The 11,985-nt window shown below is 41.3% G+C and overlaps 1 pseudogene; it reads right to left on the bottom strand.

Moving 5' to 3' along the window:
* Positions 1 to 6,654: 6,654 nt before the first annotated feature.
* LOC117032536 (60S ribosomal protein L4-like) lies at positions 6,655 to 7,949 on the bottom strand (annotated as a pseudogene).
* Between the last annotated feature and the right edge of the window lie 4,036 nt (positions 7,950 to 11,985).

Genomic DNA, 11,985 nt, shown 5'->3' with positions numbered 1-11,985 from the left:
GGCACATGCTGGAGATTGTTCCAGGCTCTCTCTGGAGGCTTGACCCTCCCCAGCTGCCTTAGGTCCCAAGTACTGCCCGTGTTTGTTAGTGGAGAAGAGGGAATGCCCCCACGACATGCTACCAGAGTATAAAATGTCCCTGCCCTCCCAACCTTGGCAGGCAGCCCTTTCCTAAACCTGGCAGGGTGAGTCTGATGCACACCTCTTTTCCGTGACAACCCTGCTTCTTAGGAATGCTGCAAAGGAATCCAGGCCACCCTCGCCCTGCTGCTACTCTTCCCCTACTCCCAAGGGCACCTATTTGTACTTTCTCTTCTCCTTTCACTCCCCTCTCCTCTGGACCCAGGAGTTGTTTTTCACCTTCTGTCCATTTTCCCCTTCATCTCAGGACGCTGCCTTCCTATAGGATGAACGCTTCTTCTCACCTCCTTTCCTCCGCTCCAACTGTTGAGCTCAGGGGATGCTCAAGGCTCCTTAGATTTCACTGTGGATGAAAAGGTAAGAGCATTTCTCAGGGAACTGGGTGGCTGATGTTGGAGGGGGCGACAGAAGGAGGGGACGTTATCTCCCTAACACTCAGTCTTGCTACTAGACCTCACCCATTTCCCAGTCCATCTCCAGATGGCAACTTCTAACTGAAAGATTCATCTCAAAACCTCTGCCCTCTCCATGCCTTATGGGCTCTTAAAGTTGCTAGTGATGCAGGAATGAAGGCTATACCTAACATGCCTGAGCACTTCCTACGTGCTAAGTACTGTTAGATATTCTATTATTATTTTATTAACTCTTCGGTGCAACTCTATGAGGTAAGCACGGTTATTTCCATTTTACAAAAGAAGAAACTGAGGCTTAGAAAAGTTATGTAATTTTGCCAACAGCACACAGCTATTAAGTGACTGGATCCTGAACACAGTGAGTCCCGTGAGCAGAAAGGTGACATGGGATTTGGGGTCAGGGGCTGGCCAGTTTGGGCCCTGTCTTAGCTCTTTGTCTCTCCCACAGGGTATAAGCCCTCAGGCGGTACAAAACAGCTCTCCTGTAGAAGCATCACTAAAGAAAGTAATCAGTCCTCCTGTCCATCAGGTTAGAGGATGAAGGCACTTCCTCACCCCACACCCATTCTTATGCTCCTGGTCTCAGGCGGCCACTCCATCACTGTACAGCAGGTTGGCCCCAGCTTCAGGATTATAATGTCGTTGGGTTGAGTCACAACTCCCATACCCACAATTTCCTTTCCATCCTTTCCTCCCAAGGTGTTGCTTAGGGGTCAGGTTTCGTTCCACTCTTTCCCCTCTTCCTTAATCTCTCCTACCCCCCCAATTTTTTTTTTCCTCCAAAGCCCTGCCATGTCACCTACCTCCTCCTCCATGTCTTTTATCTCCCCCTTCCAATCTAATCCCACACTGTTTCTGCCCCACCAGAAGGGGGAAGAAAGGGTAGTCAACAGAAGGCTTCTCTCAATATCTAAGGGCTGTGGATGTCTCTCCCCACCCCATGCTGTGCAGGGTACATCATCACTGGATACTCATGTGTCTACACCTGTGACTCCTGGGACATGCAGGGGAAGCCATGTGCTACTGCCAGTACAATCGTGCAGCGTACACCACACCTGCTGCTGCCACCTCACCTAAAGGAGACCGACATCTCAGCCTGGGAACTCTGAAGGCAATAAAACCATGACCACAACCAGGAAATTCATGACTTCTGAGCTCAAGTCCTTCTGCCTGTGACACCCTGTCTTCCCACATAATAAAGATAGTCTTTGCTTATGTCTGTGGTGTTACTAGCCTCTGATTGGGTCTTCTCTCTCCACAGGATGTCTCCCTACCCCAAGTGCTCCAATGTGTGCTAAGAAGAGGATCAGAAGAATTCAAATCAAAATCCCATCTTCACCACCATCATCTGATTCTTCAACAAACATTGAGTCACACAGTTCCAGACTGTTCTTGGCACCAGAGGTATAGAGAAGTAAAACGATAATGTTGGGGAAGGTCGTCAAGAAGACATGACCACAGTTTGACCTGGTAGCTGGACGCGGGCAACTGGAGGCCCCCTACTCCCTCCCCTGTCCTTGGAATGTGCAATCCGCTTGTCTTCCCCATGCTAGAAGCTGCCTGAGGGCACAGCCTTGAAATGGTAATATGGTGAGACTAGGTACAAGTCTCCTGTGTACATGACTGTCCCAGTTAAAGCCTTTATATAAACTTTTAAGATTTGGCGGGTGGACGTGGAAATCTACTAGTCCTGTGGCTGCCTAAGACAAGCCTAATATGTAAGTTTGCTTGTTTATGAAGCCTGTGGCCTCCCAACCTGGAGTGGTCTGCCTCTTCTTGGGTCTCTCTCTGCCCACCGCATAAGGGCTGATTTCAGATTACACCCAGGAGGCTCCTGAGGAGGCTGCAACCCAACACACACCCATCCCCAGGAGGGCTCACCAGCTGGAACATTCCTTACGCATCAAGGCACATATGCTTTGCCTCTGCTCTGAGCAACCTGAGTGGTCTAATGATCACTCCCCCGACCACCCCACAGTGTTTTAAAATATGCCTTTTATTATTATTTAGGTATGGCAAAGCAAACAGATCAGGAGATGGCTGCCATTGAAAAGATAGATCAAAGAAGAAAGGACATGCCATGCTACACCATGACGGGTCACACAGGGAGGCCCTGGTATCAGCCAGGAGTTGGGGGTAGAAGCTCGAGGAGGGGGGAAACAGGCAAGAGCCTTTTATTGTGGTTTCCGTGAGAAGAAATGGGTGAGGCAGGGTAAGCAGGTTTAGGATCAACTAATTTGAATAACTTCAGCAATATCTAAGGCATAGGGGCTGTCCTAGATGTCTGGTACCTGGACTTGTGATGAGGGCAGGTGGATAGTGGCCCAGAGTGTGAAACCACAGTAAAGGACCTAGGCAAGTTTATGGACTCTGCGTTGGCTGCTTTGCATATGAAATGCATCCTCACAGGGTAGTTGTTGGCTAACTTTAGAAATTAGCTAACCTGGGGAAGGGCAGACGCTCCAGGGTCAGCAAAGCCCCAAGTTGTCAAAGCATCAGAAAATCAAAGGCGTGGTTAATACACATACTTTTTATAGGTAGTCGGTTTTCCTGACCCTTCCTCTAGGAGTCTGACACGTAATTCTTCTTCAGAATACTATGATGCTCCAGCCTGGGAATTCCTATATGATGCCTTCGATCCTTCCTAGTGTGCTAGAATCGCTATGCCACAAGCTCAGGGAGACAATTGTCATATTGTGTGGAATTTTTGTGGTACAAGTAGTAGGAAGCTGGGCAAAATGTAGGCAGCAGGCAAATGCCAGATGGTTTCAGCAAAGCTCAGTGCTGAAGTCTGACTCCGTGTCAGGGTCAGACTGTCTGACTTCACTCAGTGCAGTGCCCCTTCCGTGGGATTTGAGTGATGTTCCTACGAGTTAGTTATGTACCTGGTACTGGACCCTCTGCTGATATCAAAAGAGAAACTCTGAATTGTATTAGCCTATGATTGGTGCCATGAAGCATGCAGAAAACAACAGAAGAGTCATTTGTCTTTGGAGAAGCCAAATCAAAGAGAAAGTAGCAGGTGCCAAAGGCAGGTGGTAAGTCTTCCTGTAGCTTTCTGGTGTCTCTAGGGCTGGTCCCCGAGTGCAGGGCCTCTCTAGAGAACCATGAGCCAGGAGGGGAACATCAATTGACAATGTTTACAGCTTCCCAAACCATAGGGAAAGATCTTCATCCCACTGCCTCTGGGATGCAGCATAAATGAACCTGGTTCTGACTCCACATGAGTGATCACTCAGCCCCTACTCCTTTAAATCTGCAATCATTTGTCCCTGGCCAACCGGTTCTCAATGCCTCTGGCAAGGAAGATAAATCATCCATTGTTATAGAATTATATAACCCAGCACTCATGACTTTTAAACAGTTCCCTTCAGTTCTGCACCAGGCATTTAGTAAAATAAAACACTCCTAGTTCCTGGATGATTGGACCAAAAGAAAAAGACAAAAATGGGACCAATGTCCAATGTTCCCATTCTCTTCCACACGGGTCCAGTATGGGATACTCTTACAGTGCCGGGTATGCTTTCCCTCCAGACGGCCTTGGCTCACACCATGTACTGTGCAATGTTTCAGATCCTGGTTCCACCGACCAGGCCGCCAGCTTTTCTGTCCTTGGAAGAACCGGAGAAGTAAGATTGGTGTTTAGACCTTCATTCTAATGGGAAGGTATTGACCTCAAGGTGGCAGAACTGCTATGGGACCAGGAGTGGGATTTTGTAGCTGCTGCTCCTTCCTCTCCTCCTTCCCTCTCCTTCCACTCTAACCATCACAGCAAAGCTCTTGCTCCCTGTGACATTTTCCTCCGAAGTGTATTACTCTTTAAGACAAGAGTTAGCTTATTTATGTCGAGAACTCCATTGAAAAATGTATACTTAATGACAAATATCTTAAATGGTGTATACTGCTGGCTTTATCATGTAGCCCAACACAAAATTCGTTTTATTCATAATACTTAGCCAAAACATATTATTTCCTTTCTGAACTTTTGCCTTTGGGAGAAAAAAAAATGGTAGCAATATTCCACAGGGAAAAACTGCCCCAAATGAGTCTGACAACTGCTTCATTTTTACTGCTCAAATACCTAAAACACTATGATCACAAAGAGAACAGGAAATTTTTCAGAAACCTAGACATTATTCAGTGATCGTTGATCATTTATTATTCATGAGATGAGATTGGAGAAATGGAACGCTCAAGACAGGAACCAGAAAAAGAAAATTAAAGCCAAAAATGTGTGTGCATTTATTTCTACACAGTTTTTATTCAGATGTTCAATACACCCACATAAGCTTCACATGTTGCCTTTGGATACCTAGAATAACATAGCTCCATTCTTTTTTATTTCATCAATGAAATTTATTTTTTAGAGCAGTTTTAGGTTCCTAGCAAAATCAAGCAGAAATTCCAGCGTTCCCATATACCTCTTGTCCTCATACAACCACAATCCCCCTTTATCGACGTCCTTGCACCACACTGGTACATTTGTTGTAATCAGTGAACCTACACTGATGTATCATTATCATTCAAAGTTCATAGTTTACATTAGGGTTCACTTTTAGTGTTGTGCATTCTGAGTTATAACAGATGTATAATGACATGTTTCCAACATAATAGTATACAGAAGAGTTTCATGCTAGAAAATCCTCTGTGCTCTGCCTATTCATTCGTCCCTCCCTGAACCCTTGGCAACCACTGATCTTTTCACTGTCTCCACAGTTTTGCCTTTTCCAGAATGTTATATAGTTGAGTCATACAATATGTAGAATTTTCAGATTGACTTGTTTCATTTAGTAATATATATTTAAGGTTCCTCTATGTCTTTTCATGGCTTCATAGATCCTTTCATTTTAGCATTGATGAGTATTTCATTGTCTGGATGCACCATAGCTTATTTATCCATTCACCTACTGAAGGACCTCTTGTTTGCTTCTAAGTATTGGTAATTATGAATAAAGCTGCTATAAACATCTGCATGCTGGATTTTATGTGGATATACTTTTCAATGCCTGTGTATAAGTACCAAAAGGCATAATTTCTGGATCATATGGTAAAAGTATGTTTAGTTTTGTAAGCAGCTGCCAAACTGTCTTCCAAAACAGCTATACCATTTTGCATTTCCACCAGAGATGTTCCACATCCTTGCCAGCATTTGGTGTTGTCAGTGTTCTGGATTTTGGGCTTTCTAATAAATATATAGTCATATCTCATGGTTCTTTTAATTGGAAATTCCCTAATGACATGTGCTTACTTGCCCTCTGTATATCTTCTATGGTGAAGTGTCTGTTTCATGTCTTTGGCTTATTTTTTAACCAGGTTGTTCATTTTTTTATTGTTGACTTTTTTAATTTTTAAAAATTTCCAATTCAGTTGACATTCAATATTATTTTATATTAGTTTCAGGTGCATAACATAGTGATTAGACATTTATATAATTTACACAGTAATTCCCCTAATATATCTAGTACCTTGAGTTTTAAGACTTTTTTATATATTTTGGATAACAGTCCTTTATCAAATACATCTTTTGCAAATATTTTCTCCCCGTTTGTGGTTTGTCTTTTCATTCTCTAGACATTGTCTTTTGCAGAACAGAGCTTTTTTTTATTTTAATGAAATACACCTTAACAATTATTTCTTTCATGGATTGTATCTTTTTGTGTTGTATCTAAAAAGTCACCACCATACCCAAGGTCAACTTGGTTTTCTCCTATGTTATCTACTAGGAATTTTAAGTCTGTGATCCCTTCTGAGTTAATCTTTGGGAATAGTGTAAGGACAGTGTTTACATTCACTATTTTGCACATGGATGTCCAGTTGCTCCAGCACCATTTGTTGAAAAAACTATCTTTTCTCCATTGTATTATTGCCTTTGCTTCTTTGCCAAAGATCATTTGACTAAATTTATGTGGATTTATTTCTGGGCTCTCTATCTTGTTCTATTGATCTTAAAAATTATTTCATGAATATCACACTACCTTGCTTACGGTTTTTTGTTTTTTGGTGGTTTTTTTTTTTCCATGTTTCTCACTGCCTCTTTGATCAGGTTTTTATTTAAAATTAGCTGTCTAAAGTTATTTGACCTTTACAGAATCAACAAATGTCAGTTTATGCCGTTATGCCACACACTTTTTTCTTCTGTGGTGGGGTTCTTTCCTGCAGGCTTCTTCTCAGGAGCTTCTTTCTTAGTAGCTGCAGGCTTTCTCCCCCATCCCCAAGGCTTCTTCTGCTTTGTAGCTCCAACAGCGTTCTTTCCTTTCTTCCCGCCACTGGCTTCTTGCCGGGAACCCCCTTCTCATCAGATTTGGCTTCTAGCGCTGCTGCTGCTTTATCCCCCCGGAGCTGGTGGTTCTTGGCCTGGCGAAGAACGCTGTTCCGGTGCATGACCTTTGCACGTGGGTCTAGCTTCAATATGATTCTCAGGTTTTGCAGTGGATTCTTCTTCAGGACTCTGTGATGAATCTTCTTGTGGGTGCTCGGAGGGCTCTTTGGATCTCTGGGCTTTTCAAGATTCTGTTAAGGTCTGTATTGAGCATCTTGTGCATGGAAAGGTTGTAGTTACTCTGGAGGGAGGCAGCTTTATGCCAAGTGCCATACAGAACAATTAACCAAATGCAGAAATAACCCACATGCCCACCAAGAGCAAGTTTCTAAATGTTCAGTTTGCTTACATTAAGTAGAGTAATTCCAGGGATGTTTCTGAAGGCTTGGATGATGCCGTTGTTCTTATTATAGATGATTCAAGGTCTCCTGTGCTAGATATGACAATGGTTTCTCATTTTGCCCTTGCCAACTCTCATTCACTGAGAGGTATCGACCTTTTTTATATCATTCGAGGCTTTAAGTTTCTTAAGGAGCAAAACAGTCTCCTTGGTCTTCTTATAGCCTTCAGCTTTATCTCCAGCTACGAAAGGAAGTCCAGGAACTTCCTCAATACAATGACCTTTAGACATGACCAGCCCTGGTAAGGCCCAGGCAGCCAGGGCAGTGAGTAGATGTCATATCGCTTCTGTGTTGTGTTCACTCTGTGGTGCTAATGGCATCAGGTTTTGGTTGGTGCAAACATGCAGCCCCACCACACGTAGTGCCAAAACACCCTAGCCAGAGCAATGAGTCCCACCACCTGAAGCCTGGGAATTGAGCCACAGCTCTGACAGAACCCCACGACTCAGCACTGGTTTGATGACCTGCTAATTCACTGAGAGCGCAGGGCTGTCTTTTGTTTTCGCCCAAGTTGGTGTGAATGAAGTTCACAATATCTGGTCGAATGGGAGCCTTGAACACAGCAGGCAGCGTGAGATTTTTGCCACATGATTCCCCATTTCTGGAGTGCCCCAATATCAGTGGAGGAGCACACGCCATGGCGGGGAGAGGAGACGGCCGTGCTCCTTTCAACTCAGTGGCGCCCATAGGAAAAGGCTACTGTAGCTTTATAGGAAGTCTTGATGTCTAATAGTGGCAATCCTCCAACTTTGTTCTTCTTCACTATTGAGCTGGCTATTCTGGATCTTTGGCCTTTCAATATAAAACTTTAGAATAAATTTGTTGATATCCACAAAATAACTTGCTGAGATTTTTGTTGGAATTTTGTTGAATCTATAGATCAAGTTGGGAAGAACTGTCATCTTGACAATATTGAGTCTTCCTATTAATAAACATGGAATATTTCTTCATTTATTCAGTTCTACTTTGATAGTTTTTCATCAGAGCTTTGTAGTTCTTTTATAGATTTTTGTGATGGACCGAATGTTTGTGTTTCCCCAAAATTCATGTTGAAACCTAACCTCTCAGTGTAATGGTATTAGGTGGAACCTTTGAGAGGTAAAGAAAATTAGATGAGGTCATGAGGATGAAACCCTCATGAATGGGATTAGTGCTCTTTTAAGCGTCATAAGAGAAGATGCTTCTGGTCTTTGCTTTTTATCATGTGAAGATACAAGAAGAAGTTGACACTCTGTAACCTAGAAGACTGTCCTCATCAGAATCCAGCCAGGCTGGCACCCTGATCTCAGACTTTTAGCCTCCAGAACTGTAAGTACTAAATATCTTTTCTTTATAAGCTACCCAGTCTTACAGTAGCCTGAACAGACTAAGACACTCCTGTGTGTATTTTGTTGGATTTATACCTAAGTATTTAATTTTTTGGATGCGAATGTAAATAGTATTGTCTTCCTAAATTTTATTGCTGTTATATGGAAATGTGACTTTTGTATATAACCTTGAACCCTGAAATCTTTCTCTAATCATTTCTAAGTTTCAGAAATGTTTTTCTCAATTCTGTCAGATATCCTATATAGAAGATCATGTCATCGACAAATAAAACTTTTTATTTCTTCTTTCCCAATCTATATATCTTTCATTTCCTTTTTCTGTCTTGTTGCATTACCTGAGATTTCCAACATAATGTTGAAAAGCAGAGGACATCCTTGCCTTCTTCCTGATCTTTGAAGGAATGCTTTGAGTTTTCCAACATTAAGTGTGATGTTACCTGTACATTTTTTGTAGATGTTATTTATTAAGTTAAGGAAGTTCCCCTCTATTCTAAGAGTCTTTATCATGGAAGGGTGCTGGATTTTGTCAAATGGTTTTTCTACATCTTAATGAGATGATCATGTGATTTTTCTTTCTTCTTGATGTGATGGATTACATCAGTGGATTTTTGATTGTCGAACTACCTTGCATACCTGAGATAAATCCCAGTTGATATGGTTATTTTCTTGGTGTAATTCTTTTTTATGCATTATTGGACTCAATTTACCAATATTTTGTTGAAGATTTTTGCCCCACTTTTTACACTAGAATAGTGATTCTTAACCAGAGAATTTAAAAATGTCTGGAAACACTTTTGGTTGTCACAAGTAGTGGGGAGATGATGATATTGACATCTAGTGGGTATAGGTCACAGATGCTGGGAAACATCCTGCAGTGCACAGGAGAGGTCTCCACAACAATTATTCCACAAAGAATGTCATGCCGAGAATAAGAATGTGCTAGAATGTATGCTTCTATTGTTAGTAAATGGCCTAATTTCTCATTCAAAGGGAACACTGGAGATGTGTCTGAGCAAAAGTAAAAATACTGTTCTTCTAGATATCTCTATTTTCAGGCAAAATACATGTATCTCCACTCCCTAATTCCCAAGAGGGATGCTTGTAACCTAAGTCAAGTCACAAAGGCAAGAAAGAATTTCAGCTTTCTCAATAGCTTATGTTAACACTTCTTCCTCACATACTAGCAATTAGAAGCACATTTCTTACACATCTACAAACTGACCAATGAATAAGTATCTGGAAGATATTTTGAATGACAGGTTTCTAGTTCTGCAGAAACCACAAAACTGACCTTAAGAGAGAAAGAGATTGGAGCGACCAGTGTATCATGTGTTATAGATCTATATGCCAACTGCTTTTATTTATTTGTGTGCTCTCTAAATTACAGAAGTCAGAGCTTCTGCACACTTGTGCCTCAGAAACATAGTGTGGAACATTTGAGGAAATATTGGTTATCTAGTAAGCCATTAATGGGCCCTTATCTTAGAATCACATACACTATTTTTGAGGTATTAAGTGTTATTGTATTAAATAAATCATCTCTTAAGTGAGAGGAATTGTTATTTTTGTTTTTGGCAATCCCATATAGAAGAAATGTCACTACGTGATCTATAAGGAAAAGAATATGTTAGTACTAAGACTTGGACCTAAGCCCTTAGTGTATGGAGTGAAGACAAAATAGAGCGGTCCTGATTATAAATAGAAACTCCATTCAGGCCCTAAATAGATTGAAAAGACAACAAGTAAACAATTCTCTGACTCTACAGTGACAGTACTGGTCTGAGCAATGATCACTATGAGTATTGATTGACATGTATCTGATTGACATGACATAATTTGAGAGGTTCTAAGAAAGTTCCTTTTCTTAAAATGTCCTTGTCCTTCCTGCTTCAAATACTCTTCCTAGATTAATTGAGAGAGTAAAAGTAACCAGAAACATCTGAGCCTTCTGTTTAAAAACACACAACCACAAGAGTAGTCCCACTTTGAGCCTTACCCAACATTGTTTTGTGTATAATGGGAGGGACAATAGAAACTAAGGTAGAAAAATTACCAAGGCAAGGTTGACACTATTTACTCTGGAGTCAGTCCTGGAGCTCAGCCTTAGAGAGGAATGAAGAAAGAAAAAGTTTCATCTACTAGTCAGATCTATCTGGAAGACGATACCATAGCTGAGGAGTAAGAGGTAGAAAAGGTGGGGATATCATAATGTGTTTGTGGGGGTGTCAGGAGAGAAAGGCTGAAAAGGGATGAGAGGCTCAAGATTGCCTGAGACTGAATATGCTTATATGAAAAAGGTAGGTTTCCTCCCATCATGGACTGAGAGTTGGTTTTCAAAAGAAAACATTATGAGTGAAGCTTAAGGGTTTCACTAATTAATGGAAAACTCTGAGAGAAGAGATTTGTATAGCCCTCATTGGCATATGATTAGCAGGATGAGGACAGACAAGCAGCAAGTTTCACAAAGGAGAGACACAGCGTACCACTTAATTACATGCTTGCCTTATGTAAGCAACTGGTACTGGAGGTTTATGGTAGATAAGATAAGCACAGTGTGCATGAATAAATTGCCACATCTAGTGGCGAGTTACCCATTAATTGTTATGGATAGTGTAAAATTTCACACTTCCAGAGAAAAATACATATGTGTGAACTACATTAGGTGTGGTCTCCTCTAAATAGAATCTTTACCTTTAAGAATAAGATAGAGCCACAGCCTCTCCAACACTTGTTACTATCTGTCTTGTTGATGATAGCCATTCTAACTGGTGTGAGATGATATCTCATTGTGGTTTTCATTTTCATTTCTCTGATAATTAGTGATGTTGAGCATTTTTTCATGTCTACTGGCCATTTGCATGTCCTCTTTGGAGAAATGTCTATTCAGATCCTCTGCCCATTTTTTTTAATTGGATTGCTTGGATTTTTGTTTGTTGTTATTGAGTTGTATGAGTTCCTCATATATTTTGGATATTAGCCGGCACTGTTTGCAAAAATCTTCTCCTATTCAGTTGGTTGCCTCTTTATTTTGTCGATGGTTTCTTTTGCTGTGTAGAAGCTTTTTAGTTTGATATAGACAGCAGTTTAATGGTTACCAGAGGGTAAGGGGGGATGGGGGTGGGCGATGAGGGTAAAGGGGATCAAATATATGGTGATGGAAGGAGAACTGACTCTGGGTGGTGAACACACAATGTGATATATAGATGATGTGTTACAGAATTGTACACCTGAAACCTTATGTAACTTTACTAACAATTGTCACCCCAATAAACTTTAATTTTAAAAAAAGAGTAAGGTAGAGCCCATCAGTCCTAATATTCATAATAATAGCTGTTTTAACTATATAAAACAGATTCATATAATTTATGAAGAAAAGGATTTAC

The sequence above is a fragment of the Rhinolophus ferrumequinum genome, chromosome 2, assembly GCF_004115265.2.
Source record: "Rhinolophus ferrumequinum isolate MPI-CBG mRhiFer1 chromosome 2, mRhiFer1_v1.p, whole genome shotgun sequence".
NCBI lineage: Eukaryota > Metazoa > Chordata > Mammalia > Chiroptera > Rhinolophidae > Rhinolophus > Rhinolophus ferrumequinum.
Note: the sequence above shows the minus strand (reverse complement) of the source record. Positions and strands in the feature narration are given on the sequence as shown.